We start from the raw sequence: 17,496 nt of genomic DNA on the forward strand, positions 1-17,496 counted from the left end.
AGAGAAACTCCTAGGAACATTGTGGCCAAATTCCAGAGTTCCTTGGTCAAGGAGAAAATACTGCAAGCAACTAGAAAGAAACAATTCAAGTATTGTGGAAATACAATCAGGATAACACAAGATCTAGCAGCTTCTACATTAAGGGATCGAAGGGTATGGAGTATGATATTCCAGAAGTCAAAGGAACTAGGACTAAAACCAAGAATCACCTACCCAGCAAAACTGAGTATAATTCTTCAGGGGAAAAAATGGTCTTTCAACAAAATCGAGGACTTTCAAGCATTCTTGATGAAAAGACCAGAGCTGAAAAGAAAATTTGACTTTCAAACACAAGAATGAAGAGAAGCATGAAAAGGTAAACAGTAAAGAGAAGTCATAAGGGACTTACTAAGGTTGAACTGCTTACATTCCTACATGGAAAGACAATATTTGTAACTCTTGAAACTTTTCAGTATCTGAGTAGTTGGTGGGATTACACACACAATACCCCCCCCCACACACACACACACACACAGAGCACAGAGTGAATTGAATAGGATGGGATCATATCTTTAAAAAAATGAAATTAAGCAGTGAGAGAGAAATATATTGGGAGGAGAAAGGGAGAAATGGAATGGGGCAAATTATCTCTCATAAAAGAGGCAAGCAAAAGACTTCTTAGTGGAGGGGAAAAGAGAGGAGGTGAGAGAAAAACATGAAGCTTACTCTCATCACATTCCACTAAAGGAAGGAATAAAATGCACACTCATTTTGGTATGAAAACCTATCTTACAATACAGGAAAGTGGGGGAGAAGAGGATAAGCAGGGTGGGGGGGATGATGGAAGGGAGGACAATGAGAGGAGGGAGCAATCTGAAGTCAACACTCTTGGGGAGGGACAGGATCAAAAGAGAGAATAGAAGCAATGGGGGGCAGGATAGGATGGAGGGAAGCATAGTTAGTCTTACACAACATGACTATTATGGAAGTTACTTGCAAAACTACACAGATATAGCCTATATTGAATTGCTTGCCTTCCCAAAAGGAATGGGTGGGGAGGGAGGGATGAAGAGAAGTTGGAACTCAAAGTTTTAGGAACAACTCTTGAGTACTGTTCTTGACACTAGGAAATAAGAAATACAGGTAATAGGGTATAGAAAGTTATCTGGCCCTACAGGACAAAAGAGAAGATGGGGACAAGGGAAGGGAGGGATGATAGGAGAGAGGGCAGATTGATGATAAGGGCAATCAGAATGCTCAGTGTTTTGGGGTGGGGGAAGGGGACAAATGGGGAGAAAATTTGGAACCCAAAATTTTGTGAAAATGAATGTTAAAAGTTAAATAAATAAATTTAGAAAAAAAGGGAAAAAAAGATTAGAACTTAACTTCTCTAATTCTGAATTTAGGGCTCTTTTCACTATAACACTCTGCCTTCATTCTTAGTAACCTTGCTATTTTCTATGACCATTTGCATGGGTTTATTTTTGACCTTGTAACAGAATTCTCATATTTTTTTCTCTGAAAGACATAAAATAGAGAGCCTAAGAAAGTGACACATACCACTAACCCTCTTCTCCACCCCCTCCTGCCCCCATCTCCTCCTTCAGATGAAAAATGAAATTTGCCTGGGGCTTGGCTAGAAATAGAACTGAAATCTCAACTCCTTTCCTGAGGTTCAGTTTTTAAATTTTTCATTCATATCCATCATCCCTGTTATTGTGAGATAGCTAGGTAGTTCCATCAAATTTTCCCTCAGAGCTAGTTCCATATCTGAATTGAGCTCATCCTTCTGGCCCTATAAAGATGAGCCAACCTCAAGAACTCAGAATCCAAGTCAAAAGCACCTAGAAACTCATGAGCTTTCTTGCAGCAATCCTAATAAAACCTTATGTTTATAATAAAACATACAGGCTACGGGCCCCATGGGCTCTGATATTTGACTAGGAGATGGCTGAAATAGCCAGTACAGAATTTGGGAATTGATATATGAAGAGCTTATAGTAGATATCTTGGGTCCTAAAGCTCCTATTGGGATGAAGAATGAAAGCACAGGAGTCAGGTTTTTTTTCCCTTTCAGGAAAAAGATAATCAATAAACATCATCTAATCTGTGTCTCAGGAGACTGGTTTGGTAGCCTAGTTCATGTGCTTGTACACATGTGCCAGATGATTTAAAATAAGGTAAGAATCACCACTGTATGAAATTTGTTTTTGCTAAAATATGTCATCACATTCAAGTTGAGTCACATGTCTGAGATAATCCTTAGTCCAGTTTTTCCTGTTTGGGATGCTGTTGCATAACTAATGAAAAATAAAGTATATAATATTACATTTCAATCCAAGTGTTAAGGGGCCATACACACTCTGATGATAGTGTTGTTTATTTTTCCACAAGTGGCAATTGCATTGTTAAGAGTGTGTCATTCACCTTTTTTTTTGGTAGACATACAAGTTTGCTGACTAGATTAATTCTGAATGCAAAAACTACACCAGGTTCACAGTACTATCCTTCACTGTAACCACTTGTAATGCTCATGGAATGGGAAGATCTTTCCTGCCCATTAATAGATCTATGTGACCTGCTTTGAGCTCAGACCCACCTAACTGCTATGATGGAGCCTGAGTCACATGGAGCCTGAATCACATGGAACCTGAGCCATATGGAGCCCATGGTGGGAGGAGCTTGGTGAGTGGGTGGAGCAGGAAGTAGAAGCAAGGCAGAGCTGAGGCGGAGAAGCCAGCATGAATGAGAGAGGGAGGAATTTTGCCTAGGGGAGCTTCTTTGTGGGGAGGTCTAATGGAGGGAAGACTTAGGGATGTCCGTGATTCATGGATTGGTGATGTGTATAAACTTCTTTGTTACCATGGTGGAATTGGCTTTCTGGTATCTGGATAAATATCTTGTTTTCGTCTTTGAAGAAGGGAATTTGTTACGCTTTGCTATTCAACCCTGGCAATATGCCTGCATATGCATAGTAGCTTCTGTGGGTATTGATTGTCAATATATTTTGGGAAAAGGATGGGATTGCAAAATATAAAACCTCTATTTGGAAACAGGAAGGTTATAGGGAAAGAAGTGGGTATCCCAGGATGGGGGGATTTACCTTATTCTTCCCCAGCAAGAGGATGAGCTAAAAGCATAGGACTTTATGAAAACTGGAATTGAGGCTACAAAAGAGAGAACCTAGAGATTTACAAGGATGTTTGCAATAGAACTGGGGAAAGAAATGGCAGGAGTGTGTTGAAGAGGATGAGCATTGTTAACAAGTTATCATATTATATGTAAAAGCAGAAAAAAATTGCTGGAGGAAAAGGTTTGGGTAGAATAGGAGTTAGCTAATTTGCATGAGAAGCTTTCTATGCTACAGCCTCTGAACTTTCCTTTAGAAGAGCAAGTTAGAAAGTATCAGGTGACAGAAAAAAAGGCATCTGTAAGTGTAGTTCAGAAAAAGAATAGAAAAGTTAACAAGAGGTAGGTGCATGCAACCTTTGCATGGGCAGAGCCTGATAGTGATGCAGACACAGGGGAGGAAGATAAAGCAAATTCAGATAAGGGGGTTTCTAGAAATGGGGATGCTCATCCAAAACTATGAAGAAAACAAGAGAACCGGGGGGCAACAAATTGTTTAAAGAAGTAACTGAAAATTTTACTTAGCAGGAGGTCACAGATATATTAAGTCAATTCACCCCCAAAAATGGGAGAATTATTAGTATCTTGGATAGTGAGAATCTGTGACTAAGGGGCAGGAGGAGTATGGATAGACAACATAGATTGTTTGAAATTCATAGGTTTTGGAATTTGTAGAACAATCTTTTAGGGATTGCCATATTTAAGGAGGTAACAATGGGACTAATTTGTTAACTTTAGCTGCAAAGGGATGCAGGAAGCAATATCCCACTGACTCTAAGTGGCCTAGTGGAGATAGATTCTGGTATTCACATAGGGACTGTATGAGAAAGTTAAAGAAAGAGGCAATGAAAACTGCAATAATGGTTGGAGATGCCAACACTTATCATAGTACTCCCACAACAGTTCCTCATATAATATACATATACATATATATATATATATATATATATATATATATATATATATATATATGATTTCATAGTTAGGTGACTTAGGGGAATGGGGTAAAGATGAATTTCTTTAAGAGGGAAGATCAAATAGCTAGCAGATTCAAAGTCAGAATAGATTAATAAGAAAGAAATATGTACTGCCTTATTAAGACTAGGGATATATTTTGGAAGAATAGATTGTATTCCAACTAATGAATTATACAACATATACCAAGATAAGGGACTTAATATTAGACAGAATAGTGAAGTGAGAACTGTCCCCACAGATCCTCCAGAATCATTGTATCCACGTTTGTCACACCTTCAGGGAGAATAGGAAATTGGCCAAGTCCTCTAGCTCAATTAAAGAAACACACAGATGGGACTACAGACCCCATACCAGTTTAACCATATACTGGAAAAATGGAACAACTACTGTAACTGGGACACTAATAGATACTGGGGCAGAGGCCTCTGTTATATATGGAAACCCTGATAAATTTAAACATGAAACTTCTATTACCATCACAGGACTGAGAGGGGCTGAAATATCAGTCAGACAAATCAAACTAATGATGAAAATTGAATAATTACCTAAGAAAGAATATATACCATGGTAATTGTACCCATTCCTAAATACATCATTGGAATAGATAGATAGATAGATAGATAGATAGATAGATAGATAGATAGATAGATAGATAGATAGATAGATAGATAGACACACAGACAGGCAGGCAGGCAGGCAGGCAGGTAGGTAGGTAGATAGGTAGGTAGGTAGATATTACTGTAAATTTACCTGAAGGGAGAGACCAATTTGCAATAAGGAAGATAGGAATTAATATAGTTTTAGTGGGTAAAATAATCACTTTACCTGTATCTTCTGAATTACTTTAAAGCAGAATCATGTGTCAGGTGGGTAAGATGAAATCACTAAGACTAAAAAGGAATATATTCAGGCAGGAGTGTTAGTCCCTACAACCACTCAATGGAATATCCTGTCTAGCCAGTATGAAAGTCTGATGGGACGTGGAGGATGATAATGGATTATAGACAATTGAATAAAATTACTCCCCACTTTGTATGCTGCTGTTCCAGATACCGTTACCTTAAAAGAAAGGATCTAGAAATATGATGGGACTTGGTACACAGTTATTGATTTAATCAATGCTTTCTTTACTATTCCAATAGATTCTAAACAGTGGAACCAGTTTGCTTTCACTTGACAGGTCAAACAATATACTTTTATCTGCTTGCTGCAAAGGTATCTGCATACTACTATTTGCCATAGGATTGTGGCTGAATATTTGAATGATTTAGAACTACCTGGTATACAGTTAACCCACTACATAGATGATATTATGAAACAGGGAAAAATGTAAATGAAGTGGAAAAGAGTTTGATGCTTTTAACCGAGCATATGAAAAGCAACAGGTAGGAAGTTAACCTTGCAAAGACTCAAGAACCAGCTCAAAAAGTAAAATGTTTAGGCATACAATAGAATAAGGGTCTGCAAGAGACTCTCCTGTAAGCAGGACAAAAGATTCAGAATTTTCCTATCCCCACCAATAAGAAAACAGCCCAAAAGTTTATAGGATTATTTGGATTTTAGAAACATCACATACCACATTTAGGACAAATTCTGAAGAAATATGAATTTGTTTGGGGACTTGAGCAGAGTAAAGCTTTTGAAGAGACCGAGGCTACTATATCATTGGCCCTAAATTTATGACCTATGCAAAGTGACTGGTGGAATTACAAGTACAGGATGAATATGCAAACTGGAGTTTATGGCAAAAACAATAAAGTCGAAATGTACCCTTAGGATTTTGGTCTAGGAAACTCCCTTCATTGGAGTTCAATATTCCTCTTTTGAAAAACAGTTGTTAGCTGCATATTGGTCCTTGGTATAGACTGAACAATTGACTCTAGGCCTGAAATCCCAGTTATGACCTGGGTAATGAGTACCCCAGCTTCCCACAGACTTGGACATGCACAAGAGGCTCATTAAATGGAAATGGTACATTCAAAACAGATCTAAAACAGGCAAAAGTGGAGTTTCTGCTTTACATGAATCTATAGCAAACATAGAAATTAGGGAAATGATACATCCCCTGAACCAAACCAACAGTTGGTACAGTCCTTGGTAAAATGAAATGACAGATATGATGGATTAACTGAAGAGCAAAAAGAGTATGCATGGTTTACTAATGGGACAGCAAAATATTTGGGCCACAAAAGACATTGGAAACCAGTAGCCTATAAATCATGTAGTAGGCAGAAAGTACTGGGATAGGTGGAAGTAGCCAATATGCTGAACCTGTGGCAGTACATCAAGCTATTAAAACAGAACAAAGAGGACAATGTCATATATTTACTGATTCATGGGTGGTAGCTAATGGGTTATCTACATGGATACTCATGTGGAAAAATCAAAATTGGGAAATTCATGGTAAACAAGTCTGGGACAAAAGAATTATGCAAAGATATATGGGACATGTCTTTGGCTACTAATTTGTCAGTTTTTCATGTAGATGCTCATGTGGCTTTACAATGCCAAAATGTGAGTACAACTAGCAAAGATTGCTACTCAACATATTGTCCCTACTCTGACATCAACTGATGATCCAGTACTAGAAAAATGGGTTCATCAAATGGTCAGCCATTTAGGGGTCCAGACCACATACTGGTAGGCACAAGATTGAGGTATTAGTATCTCACATTCATTGTTAAAACAGAGAGCAGAGGAATGTCATATATGTCAACTGAAAAAGGAACAAACTGTTCCTTGCATAATAACTGGAGAGATAGTAAGGGGAAAAGTCCTAGCCCAAATTTGGCATATAGATTACATTGGGCCCCTACTCCAAGACAAAGGATGCAAATTTATATGTACTTGTGTTGACACCTATTCAGGTGTACTAGTGGCTTGTCCTTATAAAAATGCAAATCAGAAAACACATGTAAAATTCTAGATATCATATGTCTATATTATGGAACCCTAATGCAGATTCAAAGTGACAATGGGTCACATTTCAAAGGTAATGAAATGAAGAGATTAAACAATATAGAATTGATATATCATATTCCATATTATTCACAAGCATCTGGGTTAATTGAAAGAATGAATGGATTATTAAAAGAACAGTTAAGGAATTTAAGTTCTAATAATTCTTATTAACATTGGAAAGAATTTGTTCACTGCTTTACATTAGAATAATAGACCATTTGGAGAAAGTTTACCTCTAACCAGAATGATGACCCCAAATTACAAATTAGAAAACAGCAAACACATAAGATCCCAAATACTGAGTATTGGACTGTGAGGCAAGATAACACACTACTGTATCTAGGAACACCTGGTTCAGCAGGATATGATTTACATTGGTTAGAAGACTTTTGGTTGGATAGAAAGGAAATAAGGAAAATCTCTACTGGAATATGTATGAGAATTCCTGAAATAATTTTGGATAGATATTGAATGTATGTATCAGCTGGAGTGATAGATTCTAATTATCAAGGAAAAATTATTGTGCCATTCTAACATTTAGGTAAAGAACCTACACAGTTTTGTAAAAATGGTGATATAGTTCAAATGATCATTATTCCTTGTGAAATAATACCTTTGGGAAAACTGATCCTCCTTCCAAAACAACTATCAGAGGAACTGAAGGGTTCAGTTCTACTGACAGAATAAAATTGGGAGCTTTTAAAGTATGGGTAAAGTGGAAGCCAGATGATGTTCCAAAGGCTGCAGAGGTTACAGCACACAGAAAAGATAATACTATAACTGTTGTTTATTCTCAGAGGAGATGTTTACTAAATTGTGCCTTTAACTCATATATTTTACTGCGAATAAGGTTGTGATAGATAGTAGGTTCATAGATAGACTCCAGAAGCACAGATGATACTATATTTAGCCTGCTTCTGGTTATTGTCTCCTTATTCTTTTTGGCTTTTGTCTGTTCAACTTGTTTGCTAATTTGTCCCCTGCAGACTTAGTGCCCTCTACTTGTAGATGACTGACTGCTTTAGCTGGATGTCACCCTCTGTCCAAGATTGTGATGTGTCACCCCTGAACCTGGCCTCAACCAAGCTCCAGATACCAGCTAAAGCACTGACCCCTCAAATGGGACCTCTCAAGGCAGGGACAGCTTTATGTCCAATCTCAGAAGTAAGCAGTTATAGAAGAGACCTTCATCCCTTACCCCAAGGGATTTTGGGTCCCATTCATTTGAGGATGGAATGATGGGGTACTCATTCTCAATCCCCCACCCTAAGAGATTGTTTTATGTTATCCCTGTTATTTTGTTGTGATGTTATATTGATACCAGTTACCCCTAAACTCCCATTGATCTATATAATGTATACGTAACATCTTGGAGCCAAATATAATGTTAATGGAATGGGAAGATTTTTCTCACCCATTAATAGGCCTATGTGACCTGCTTTGAGTTCAGGCCCAGCTGACTGCTGTGATGGAGCCTGAGTTACATAGAGCCTGAGTCCCAAGGAACCAATGGTGGGAGGAGTTTGATGAATGGGTGGAGCAGGAAGTAGGACCAAGGCAGAGCTGAGGCAGAGAAGCTAGCATGAGTGAGTGAGGGAGAAATTTTACCTAGGGGAGTTTGTTTGTGGGGAGGCCTAATGGAAGGAAGGCTTGGGGATGTCAGTGTTCCCTGGATTGGTAATGTGTATAAACTTCTTTGTTACCATGGTAGAATTTGCTTTCTGGTATCTGGATAAATATCTTGATTTCATCTTTGAAGAAGAGAGATTGTTATATTTTGCTATTCGACCCTGGAAATACATCTGCATACCCATAACAGCTTCTGTGGCTATCACATTGGTGATATACCTCTCCAGAAAAAAAAAAATTGTGTATCTAGCTCCAACTTCAGTAAGCTGAGCTTCATTTTGCTAGCCTTGGTTTCACTTAGGGCTATTATTTGAATGCAATACCTACCAAGTTCTTTCACACCAAGAACTGTTCATCTTTCAGGTCTCACAGGATTTCATGTTGTCCGTAAGCTTGCACACATTCCATGTACTGATAGTGAGTGAAATCATCTTCACAAATGTTTTATTACATTTTTGTGTGTTTTGACTACCAGGGTAAGATCCCTGCCTAACATAGCAAGGAGGCCAAGGTTTGGTGAAGCAGACAATTTTTAGGGCACCTTTTCTAGCCCCTTCCTCATGCCAGGAGGTGAGCAGTAGGATCCTTATAAAAGGCTGCTTAAACACCCAGAGGGCAGCCAAATCCCACTGCTGCTTCAGTTCAGTGAGAAGATTACCTTATGGCCTGGGCTGCTTGTGTGCAGGGTTGTGACCACAGCTCCTGGTGTATCTGCACCTGCTACTTCATCACTTTGCCTGTCATCACAGGACTTTGAAGTAGGTAAAAATGGTAAAATGGAATGGGTGATATCTTGATTCATGTGTAAATTGGATTTAAGTGAAGCAGAGTGATGCCAAATTATTGGCCTTACTCTCTCCCAGAGTCGTCAGAGTCCAATGGCAAGACAAAAGTCAAGACAATTGGTGATGATTCAGGATGCAGTGGATGACTTGGGCATCTTCAGTGTTTAACCAAGTTCTAATGGCTCTGCAGTGATTGTTTCAAGCTCATCTGTAAAATGAGCTGGAGAAGGAAATGGGAAAGCACTCCGTTATTTTTGTCAAGAAGATCTCAAATGGGGTCATAAAGAGTCAGACAAAACTAAATAATAATAACACCTTCTAGGGCTGTTGTGAGGATCAAAGGAGTAAAATCTGTAACTCAGTACAGTTCCTGACACATACTGGGCACTGAATAAATCCCTGTACCATTCTCCCTCCCTCTGTCAAGACAGGATAGGTTTGAGGACTGGAAGAAGCTAGCAAAAGAGGACTCAAGCAGCACCTCCTATCACATACACTGCCTCCAGCAATCACACTCCACACTTTGGACCTCCCAGGGTTGAAGAGGAACCTAGGAACAGGAGGAGAAGTATTACTGATGACAAGCCTCATCTACAATCAGATTCAATTCAATACACCCTTATGAAATGTCTACAGTGAAAGACATTGTGGTAGATCCTGGAGATACTAAAACAAAATGGAAAACAGTCCCTGTTCTAAAGGATCTGATGTTGTCCGGGGATATAACATGTAAACAGACAAATGTGGTCATGATAACTTGAAGAGGAGGAAGACAGTGCAAGCCCCAACAAGAAAGGGAAGGGAAAGGCTTCCTGTTAGAATTAGCGCATGAACTGAGACTTGAACAAAAGTTCGGGAAAGAATGAGTAAGGTAATTGGGCTTCCCTTCTGTGAAGGGAAGTATTGGGTCATTTGTCTAGAAAGGGAGGCTGGAGACAGACTGTGAAGGACTTTAAATGTCTAGCTAAGGAATTTCCATTTTATATTAGAAGAAACAGAAAACTATTAAAGTTTCTTGAGCAGAAAAATGATATGGTCAGATTTAAGTTTTAGGAAGATTACTAAAATAAGAGTATGGAATGGAGTGACTATAAACTGGGAGTCCATTTTGGAAGCTATTGAAATAGTTCAGGAGAGGTGACAATGGCCTAAACTTGGCTGGTGTTGGTGGTCATGTGAATGGAGTGGAGATAAATTGGAAAAATGATATAAAATAGAGGCTTATTCTGAAGCAGTGAATCTGAGTGACTAAGATGAACTGATCATAGATTTAGAGCTGGAAGAGAACTTCAAAGCAATTTAATCCAAATCCTTAATTTAACATTTGGAGAAACTGAGGCCCAGAGAAGGGTAGTGATTTATCTAGTCTCAAGGGAAGTAGAAGAATGTTTGAACACAAGACTTCTTACTCCAAAACCATGCCATATTTCTTCTCAGTGTTGGAGCCCTCAACAGAAATAAGGATGTTTGGAAGAGAGATGAGTTTGGGGAGTAATATAATGAGTTTCCTTTGGGGCATGTTGAATTTGAGATGCCTACTGACATCCACATGTAGATATCCAACATATAGCTAGGAGTGCAGGACTAGTGCTCAACAAATGACTAGGACATCTGAGAATCATCTGCAGAGAGATGATAAATGAACCCAAGGTTTCTATTGATCTCACCAAGTGAGTGAGTGTGGAGAGAGAAAAGGGTTCAAGATAGGACCTTGGGGAAAACCAGGGAAAAACTTGGGGGGGCAAGTAAATGGGAGACATCAATGACGATCCATCTAATGAGACTGAGAAGGAATGGTCAGACAGGTAAAAGAAGAACAGAGAGTGGTCAGTGTCACAAAAACCCAGAGAGTATCGAAGAGTGTATAGTCAATAATGTCAGATGCTACAGAGAGGTCAAGAAGCATGAGGCTGAAGAATGAACCATAGGATTTAGAAATAAAGAGATCAAGTCTGATCACAGAGATCATTAAATCAGCTTTCTTTTCAGGACCAGTCTTAGGGTGGGCCTAAAATGATATCAGAAATCTATATACCAATTCATGGTGTTATCTTTGTTCAGTCATCTCAGTCCTGTCCAACTCTTTGTGATCTCATTCGGGGTTTTTCTTTTGGCAAAGATACTGGAGTGGCTTGCCATTTCCTTCTCCTTCTCCACTTTCCTTTCCTTCACTTCATTTTATAGATGAGGAAACTGAGGCAAACAGGGTTAAGTGACTTGCTCAGGATCACACAGCTAGGAAGTATTGGAGGCCAAATGTGAACTTAGATCTTTCTGACTGTAGGCCTAGAGCTCTATCTACTGGTTCACCTAGCTATCTCACATCAATCCACATTCCCTGTTAAAAAAACAAACACCTATCTCCCTAATTTGCTCAGTGAGGCCTGAAATTTCTTTAAAGGTAGGACAAAACCTTTCATACTAAAATTAGAGATAAAGAAAAGTTTTACAATTCACATATTGGTTGCAATAACGTACTGAATGAAACTCACCTCAAAGTTCATTTAGAGAATACAATACTGGCATTGAGCCCTGAATAAGGTATCTATCTATCTATCTATCTATCTATCTATCTATCTATCTATCTATCTATTTCTATATCTGTCTACCTACATATATATGTGTGTGTATGTACATATACGTACATATATATATATTTAATCATATCTAGTAAGTCAAAAGGCATGAAGGTAATGGTGTGTTTGCAAATGTTTAACAGCCAGGAAAAAAAGGTATGACACACTTGTAAGTTTAATGCATAGTATTAGCATTGTTTCCATCACTTTCTTAAGTCTAGATAACAAAATAATAAATCAATCCCTGCTTTGTAGCTTTTGCCTGTTTCCAAGGTATAAATGACTACAATGAAAATTTAATAACTGACTCTCCAGAACTGGCTCGAACTGGCATTAGTACATCCCTTTAGAAGGTGGCTCTTCCTTATTTTAGTAGGAGGAGAGTCAAAAGACCGTGGGATGGTGCTGTAACCTAATAGGACACTTACCACTGTGGGGAAATGGATGCAGAGAGAGAAGACTCCAGGAACAATGTGAGCAAACTGAAATGACTTACGAATTTGTCCTGGACTAGCCCTATCTCTTTTAATCTGGACAAAAACAAATAGAAACGAAAGAGATGTTTCATTTGTACCAATATGAACATAAAAATTTCTTTTTAAAAATTTATTTATTTTTAGTTTTCAACATTCACTTCCATAAGATTTTGAGTTGTAAATTTTCTCTCCTTCCCTCCCCAAGATAGTGTGCAATCAGATATAGGTTCTATATATACATTCATATTAAACATATTTTTACATTAGTCATGTTGTAAAGAACTATTAGAACCAATGGGAGGAAACACGAAAAAGAAGAAACAAAAAGAGAGAGAGCAAATAATGTGCCTCCATTTGCATTCAGACTCCAAAGTTCTTTTTCTGAATGTGGCTAGCATTTTCCATCATGAGTCTTCTGGAGTTGTCTTAGATCCTCACATTGGTGAGAAGAGCTAAGCCTATAGAAGTTACTCTTTGCACCATGTTGCTGTTACTATGTACAATGTTCTCCTGGTTCTGCTCATTTCACTAAGCATCATTTCATTTAAGTTTTTTCAGGTTTTTCTAAAGTCTGCCTGCTCATCCTTTCTTATGGAACAATAGTATTCCATCACATTCATATACTACAATTTATTCAGCCATTCCTCAAATGATGAGCATCCCCTCAATTTCCAGTTCTTGGAAACCACAAAAAGAACTGCTACAAATATTTTTATACAAACAGGTACTTTCAGTGAGAATGAACATGGCATCAAGGTTAGCTACTGTACTGATGGCAAATTCTTCAACTTGAAAAAGCTACAAGCTAAGACCAAAGTGGAGGGAGTGTTGGTGCATGACTTTCTATTTGCAAATTGTGCACTCAATGCAGCCTCTGAAACTGAGTCAACAAAGTTTGGATCAATTCTCTGCTGCTTGTTTTGGCCTAACAATTAATCAGGAAAACATAGGTGCTCCATTAATCACCACCCCAGCATCTGTATGTGGAACCTTCAGTTACAGTAAATGGAGAAGTTTTTAATGCTGTGGATAAGTTCACTTACCTTGGCATTATACTTTCCAGGGATATACACATGGACAGTGAGATTGATGTGCATATTCCAGAGCTAGCTCAGTGTCTGGGAGGCCCCAAATGAAAATATGGGAGAAAAGAGGTTATTAGACTGACTACCAAACTGAAGGTCTACACAGCCATTGTGCTGACCTCATCGTTATATGCCTGTGAAAGCTGGACAGTCTACCAGCACCATGCCAGGAAACTGAATCACTTCCATTTGAATTGTCTTAGGAAGATTCTAAAGATCACCTGGAAAAGGTAGCAGACACTGAGGTCCTTTCTCAAACTAAACTGCCAAGCATTCAAACTCTGCTTCAGAGAGCATAACTCTGATGGCCTGTCTATGTTGTTCGAATGCACATTGTATGCTTGCCAAAAAGACTATTTTATGGAAAACTCACACAGGGCAAGCATTCACATGATGGTCAGAAGAAGCGATACAAGGGCATTCTCATCTCCCTCAAGAACTTTGGAATTGATTGGGTGACATGGAAGATACTGGCACAGGACCACTCAGCATGGTGTGCCTTTATCAGAGAAGGTGCTGTACTCTATGAGCAAAGCAGAATTGAAATAGCTCAAAAAAAATCCCACAAGATGCACAAATTTAGAGAATCCACCCCAAATGTTCACATAGACTATTTGTGCCTGACTTATGGTAGAACATTCCAAGCTCATAATGGTCTGATCAGCCACAGTCAGACACACTGAAACTTGACTCTAGCATATTAATGTCATTTTGGTCCTCTTCGAGAATGAAGGACAGCAACCATATCACAGCTTGTTCAGCCATTCCCCAATTGATGGGCATCTCCTAAATTTCTAATTCTTGGCCACCACAAAAAGAGCTGTTATAAATATTTTTGTACATGTGGGTACTTCTCCCCTTTTTATCATGTCTTTGGATATAGAACTAGAAGTGATATTGCTAGGTCAAATGGTATGCACAGTTTTATAGTCCTTTGGGAATAGTTGCAAATTGCTTTCCAGAATGGTTGGATCAGTTCACAACTCCACCAACAACTCATTAGTGTTTCAATTTTTCCACATTTTCTCTAACATTTATCATTTTCCTGTTTTGTTGTGTTAGTCAATGTGATAGATGTGATGTGGTCCCTCGGAGTTGTTCTGATTTGCATTTAGAGCATTTTTTCATATGACTATAGATAGTTTTAATTTCTTCCTCTGAAAGCTGCTTATTCATTTCCTTTGACCATTTATCAATTGGGGAATGACTTGCATTCTTATAAATTTTTATCAGTTCTCTCTATATTTTAGAAATGAGGTCTTTATCAGAGACACTGGTTGTAAAAAGTATTTCCCAGCTTTTTGCTTCCTTTCTAATCTTGACTTTATTTGTGCAAAAATTCATAAATATTTCTCTTAAAAGCTCATTCTCACATGAAATACTAAGCTCATTTTTTTCCTGGCTTTGGCCAAAAGAACAGGACTGCTGACAGAAAAAAGGACAGTAAACAAATTAATTACAAATATATTATTCAATTGTTTAATAGTAAAACAACAAAGCCTATTATAACAAAATAGGGATCATTCAGATGTGACTTTTAAAATGAGGTCAACTTAATTATAAAGAACCTTCATTCTTAGAGGACTTGTTAATTTAGGTATCATTGATGAAAGGGAACTTACCTGGAGGAGAGAGACTAATATAATGAGGGTGCATTATTTTCCTTTGTTTGATATTTCTAATAGACATAGGCCTGAGTAGAGCTGAGGCTAAGGTGTGTTGGTACACTAGGATATGTATAGTACTCACTCTTTGCCAACAGATGAAAGAAATAGTGTTCAATGTTTTCTCTTGAATGGAGCTTTGACTCTCTAAAAGGAAAAAGAGTAAGATACACTTATATAATAAGAGTATGAAATCTATGACATTCCTATTCAGAAAGGCCTGAGTATTTCTTCCCAATTTCAACAATAAAATCTTCAAAATCAGATTCAACTCTGTTGATGCAACTAACGTGATAAGTGAAAAATAATTCCAATGACTGGTTTGGCCTCTTTTGAAGATACCCACCTGGCAGAGGAGGACAGGTCAAATATAAACATTTCAAGATGAATGAACTCCTAAGTTTCAATATTTCAATTATCTGGAACATGATATGGTAATATATCTCTGTCTATATCAATTATTCAAAGACATCATCAATTTTAAAATTTTAATGTGTATATGTATCAACTGGGAAATTCATGCATATTAAGACATGAAATTGAAAACCTTGGAAACATTATTTGGTCATTAGTAGGTACTACAGAGCTGCACACTATTGCACCTCTGCTCACAGCTGTGATGGCTTCTGAAATGTGACCTTTAAAAACAATCAATGTCTCAGAGCATTCTAAAAGCCTAGCTGAGCATTAGTCATCCTGTAGTGATGTGCATTTCAGTTTTAGAAAAAACAAAAGCATCCTCATTTAAGATAAAAGCTATATATTTTTATTATAGTCCTGTGATTTGATGCTGCAAGATTACTATATAGATTTAGCTTATTTAGGAAAACGAGCTAATGATAAAGGCATATTGAACTAGAATTGCTGGGTCATAAATCTTGGATAAAGAGAACTATGAATTTTGCTTTGGTAATGTACTTCTCCTAGAAAAGTGGAATAGCAAAACAAAAAGAAGTAAGTACAATAAAATAAAATTTTTTCTCTTATTATATATACACTGGAGTAAAAGCACCTCTGGGAAGAAATAGGAAAATACTTCTATTTATGTATACCAGGTCTATAATTCATTGAGTATATTTTTTAAGCGCAGATTGACATGAAATATTGAACTGATGTCTTTCCCTGTATTGTTCAAAATAACAGGACTACTGGGGGGAAAGACTGATTATGAATAGATCATTTAGTTATTCAATTGTGAAACAACAAAGCTTATTACAACAAAATAGAGATTATTCTGATGTCATATTTCTAGGGATTCTAGAATGTTACAACTAATAATTAGAAAAGAGATCTAAGTATAGGTTATTTTAAATGATGTATTAGGTTTTATTTTCCGTGCTTATTTTTAGGGAAATAATGACTCATTTTTGTGAAGCTTAAAGTGTTTACTCTAAATTGTAATTAAATTACACTGAGATTTTAAATTCGTGCTCTGATACCCAAACATATTGAGATCAAATTAATTATACCAACAATATTCTGTTTAATAGCAAATTGGGTCATGACTCACATCCGCTAGTGGTATTAGATTTAATTTTGCTTATCTATGATTTTAAAAGTGAGCTTTCTTTTTTCCCTCTTGTAATAGATGTATTAATAAGTAAAAATGAATTTTATTTGATAATCTAAGAAAATTGTTCAATACTTTCTGATTTGTAATATATATATAGTTTATTTTATAGCTTCAAAATCCATTATTTGGTTTTATTTTCAGTTTATGACTGAAAATTATAGTTTTTTTGCTTTATGACAGATTTTATAGATATTTTGGAAAGGACCTAAAGCTAGAAATCTTGATGTAGGGCTCTTGTTGTCTAACAGTGTTGTAGCTATTACCTAACAATCTTGGTTTGTAAAGGTATCTTAAATATCACTTAGATAAAAACATCACACAGAATTATTCTTCTTGTTCAGTTATTTCAATCATGTCTGACTCTTCACGACCCCACTTGGGGTTTTCTTGGCAAATATAGTGGAGTGCTTTGCCATTCCCTTCTTTAGCTCATTCTACAGATGAGGAAACTAAAGTTAACAAGGTTAAATGACTTGCCCAAGGTCATACAGCTGGTTAGTTTCTGAGGTCAGATTCAAACTTGGATCTTTCTTACTCCAGGTTCAGTACTCTATCTACTGCACCACCTACCATAGAGAGTAGGCTTGTCATTGACTACATATGCATATTAGAGGCAAGAAGATGATTAATTAGAGGGAAAATGATTGCCCTATCCACTGTA

Source organism: Notamacropus eugenii, chromosome 5 (assembly GCF_028372415.1).
Source record: "Notamacropus eugenii isolate mMacEug1 chromosome 5, mMacEug1.pri_v2, whole genome shotgun sequence".
NCBI lineage: Eukaryota > Metazoa > Chordata > Mammalia > Diprotodontia > Macropodidae > Notamacropus > Notamacropus eugenii.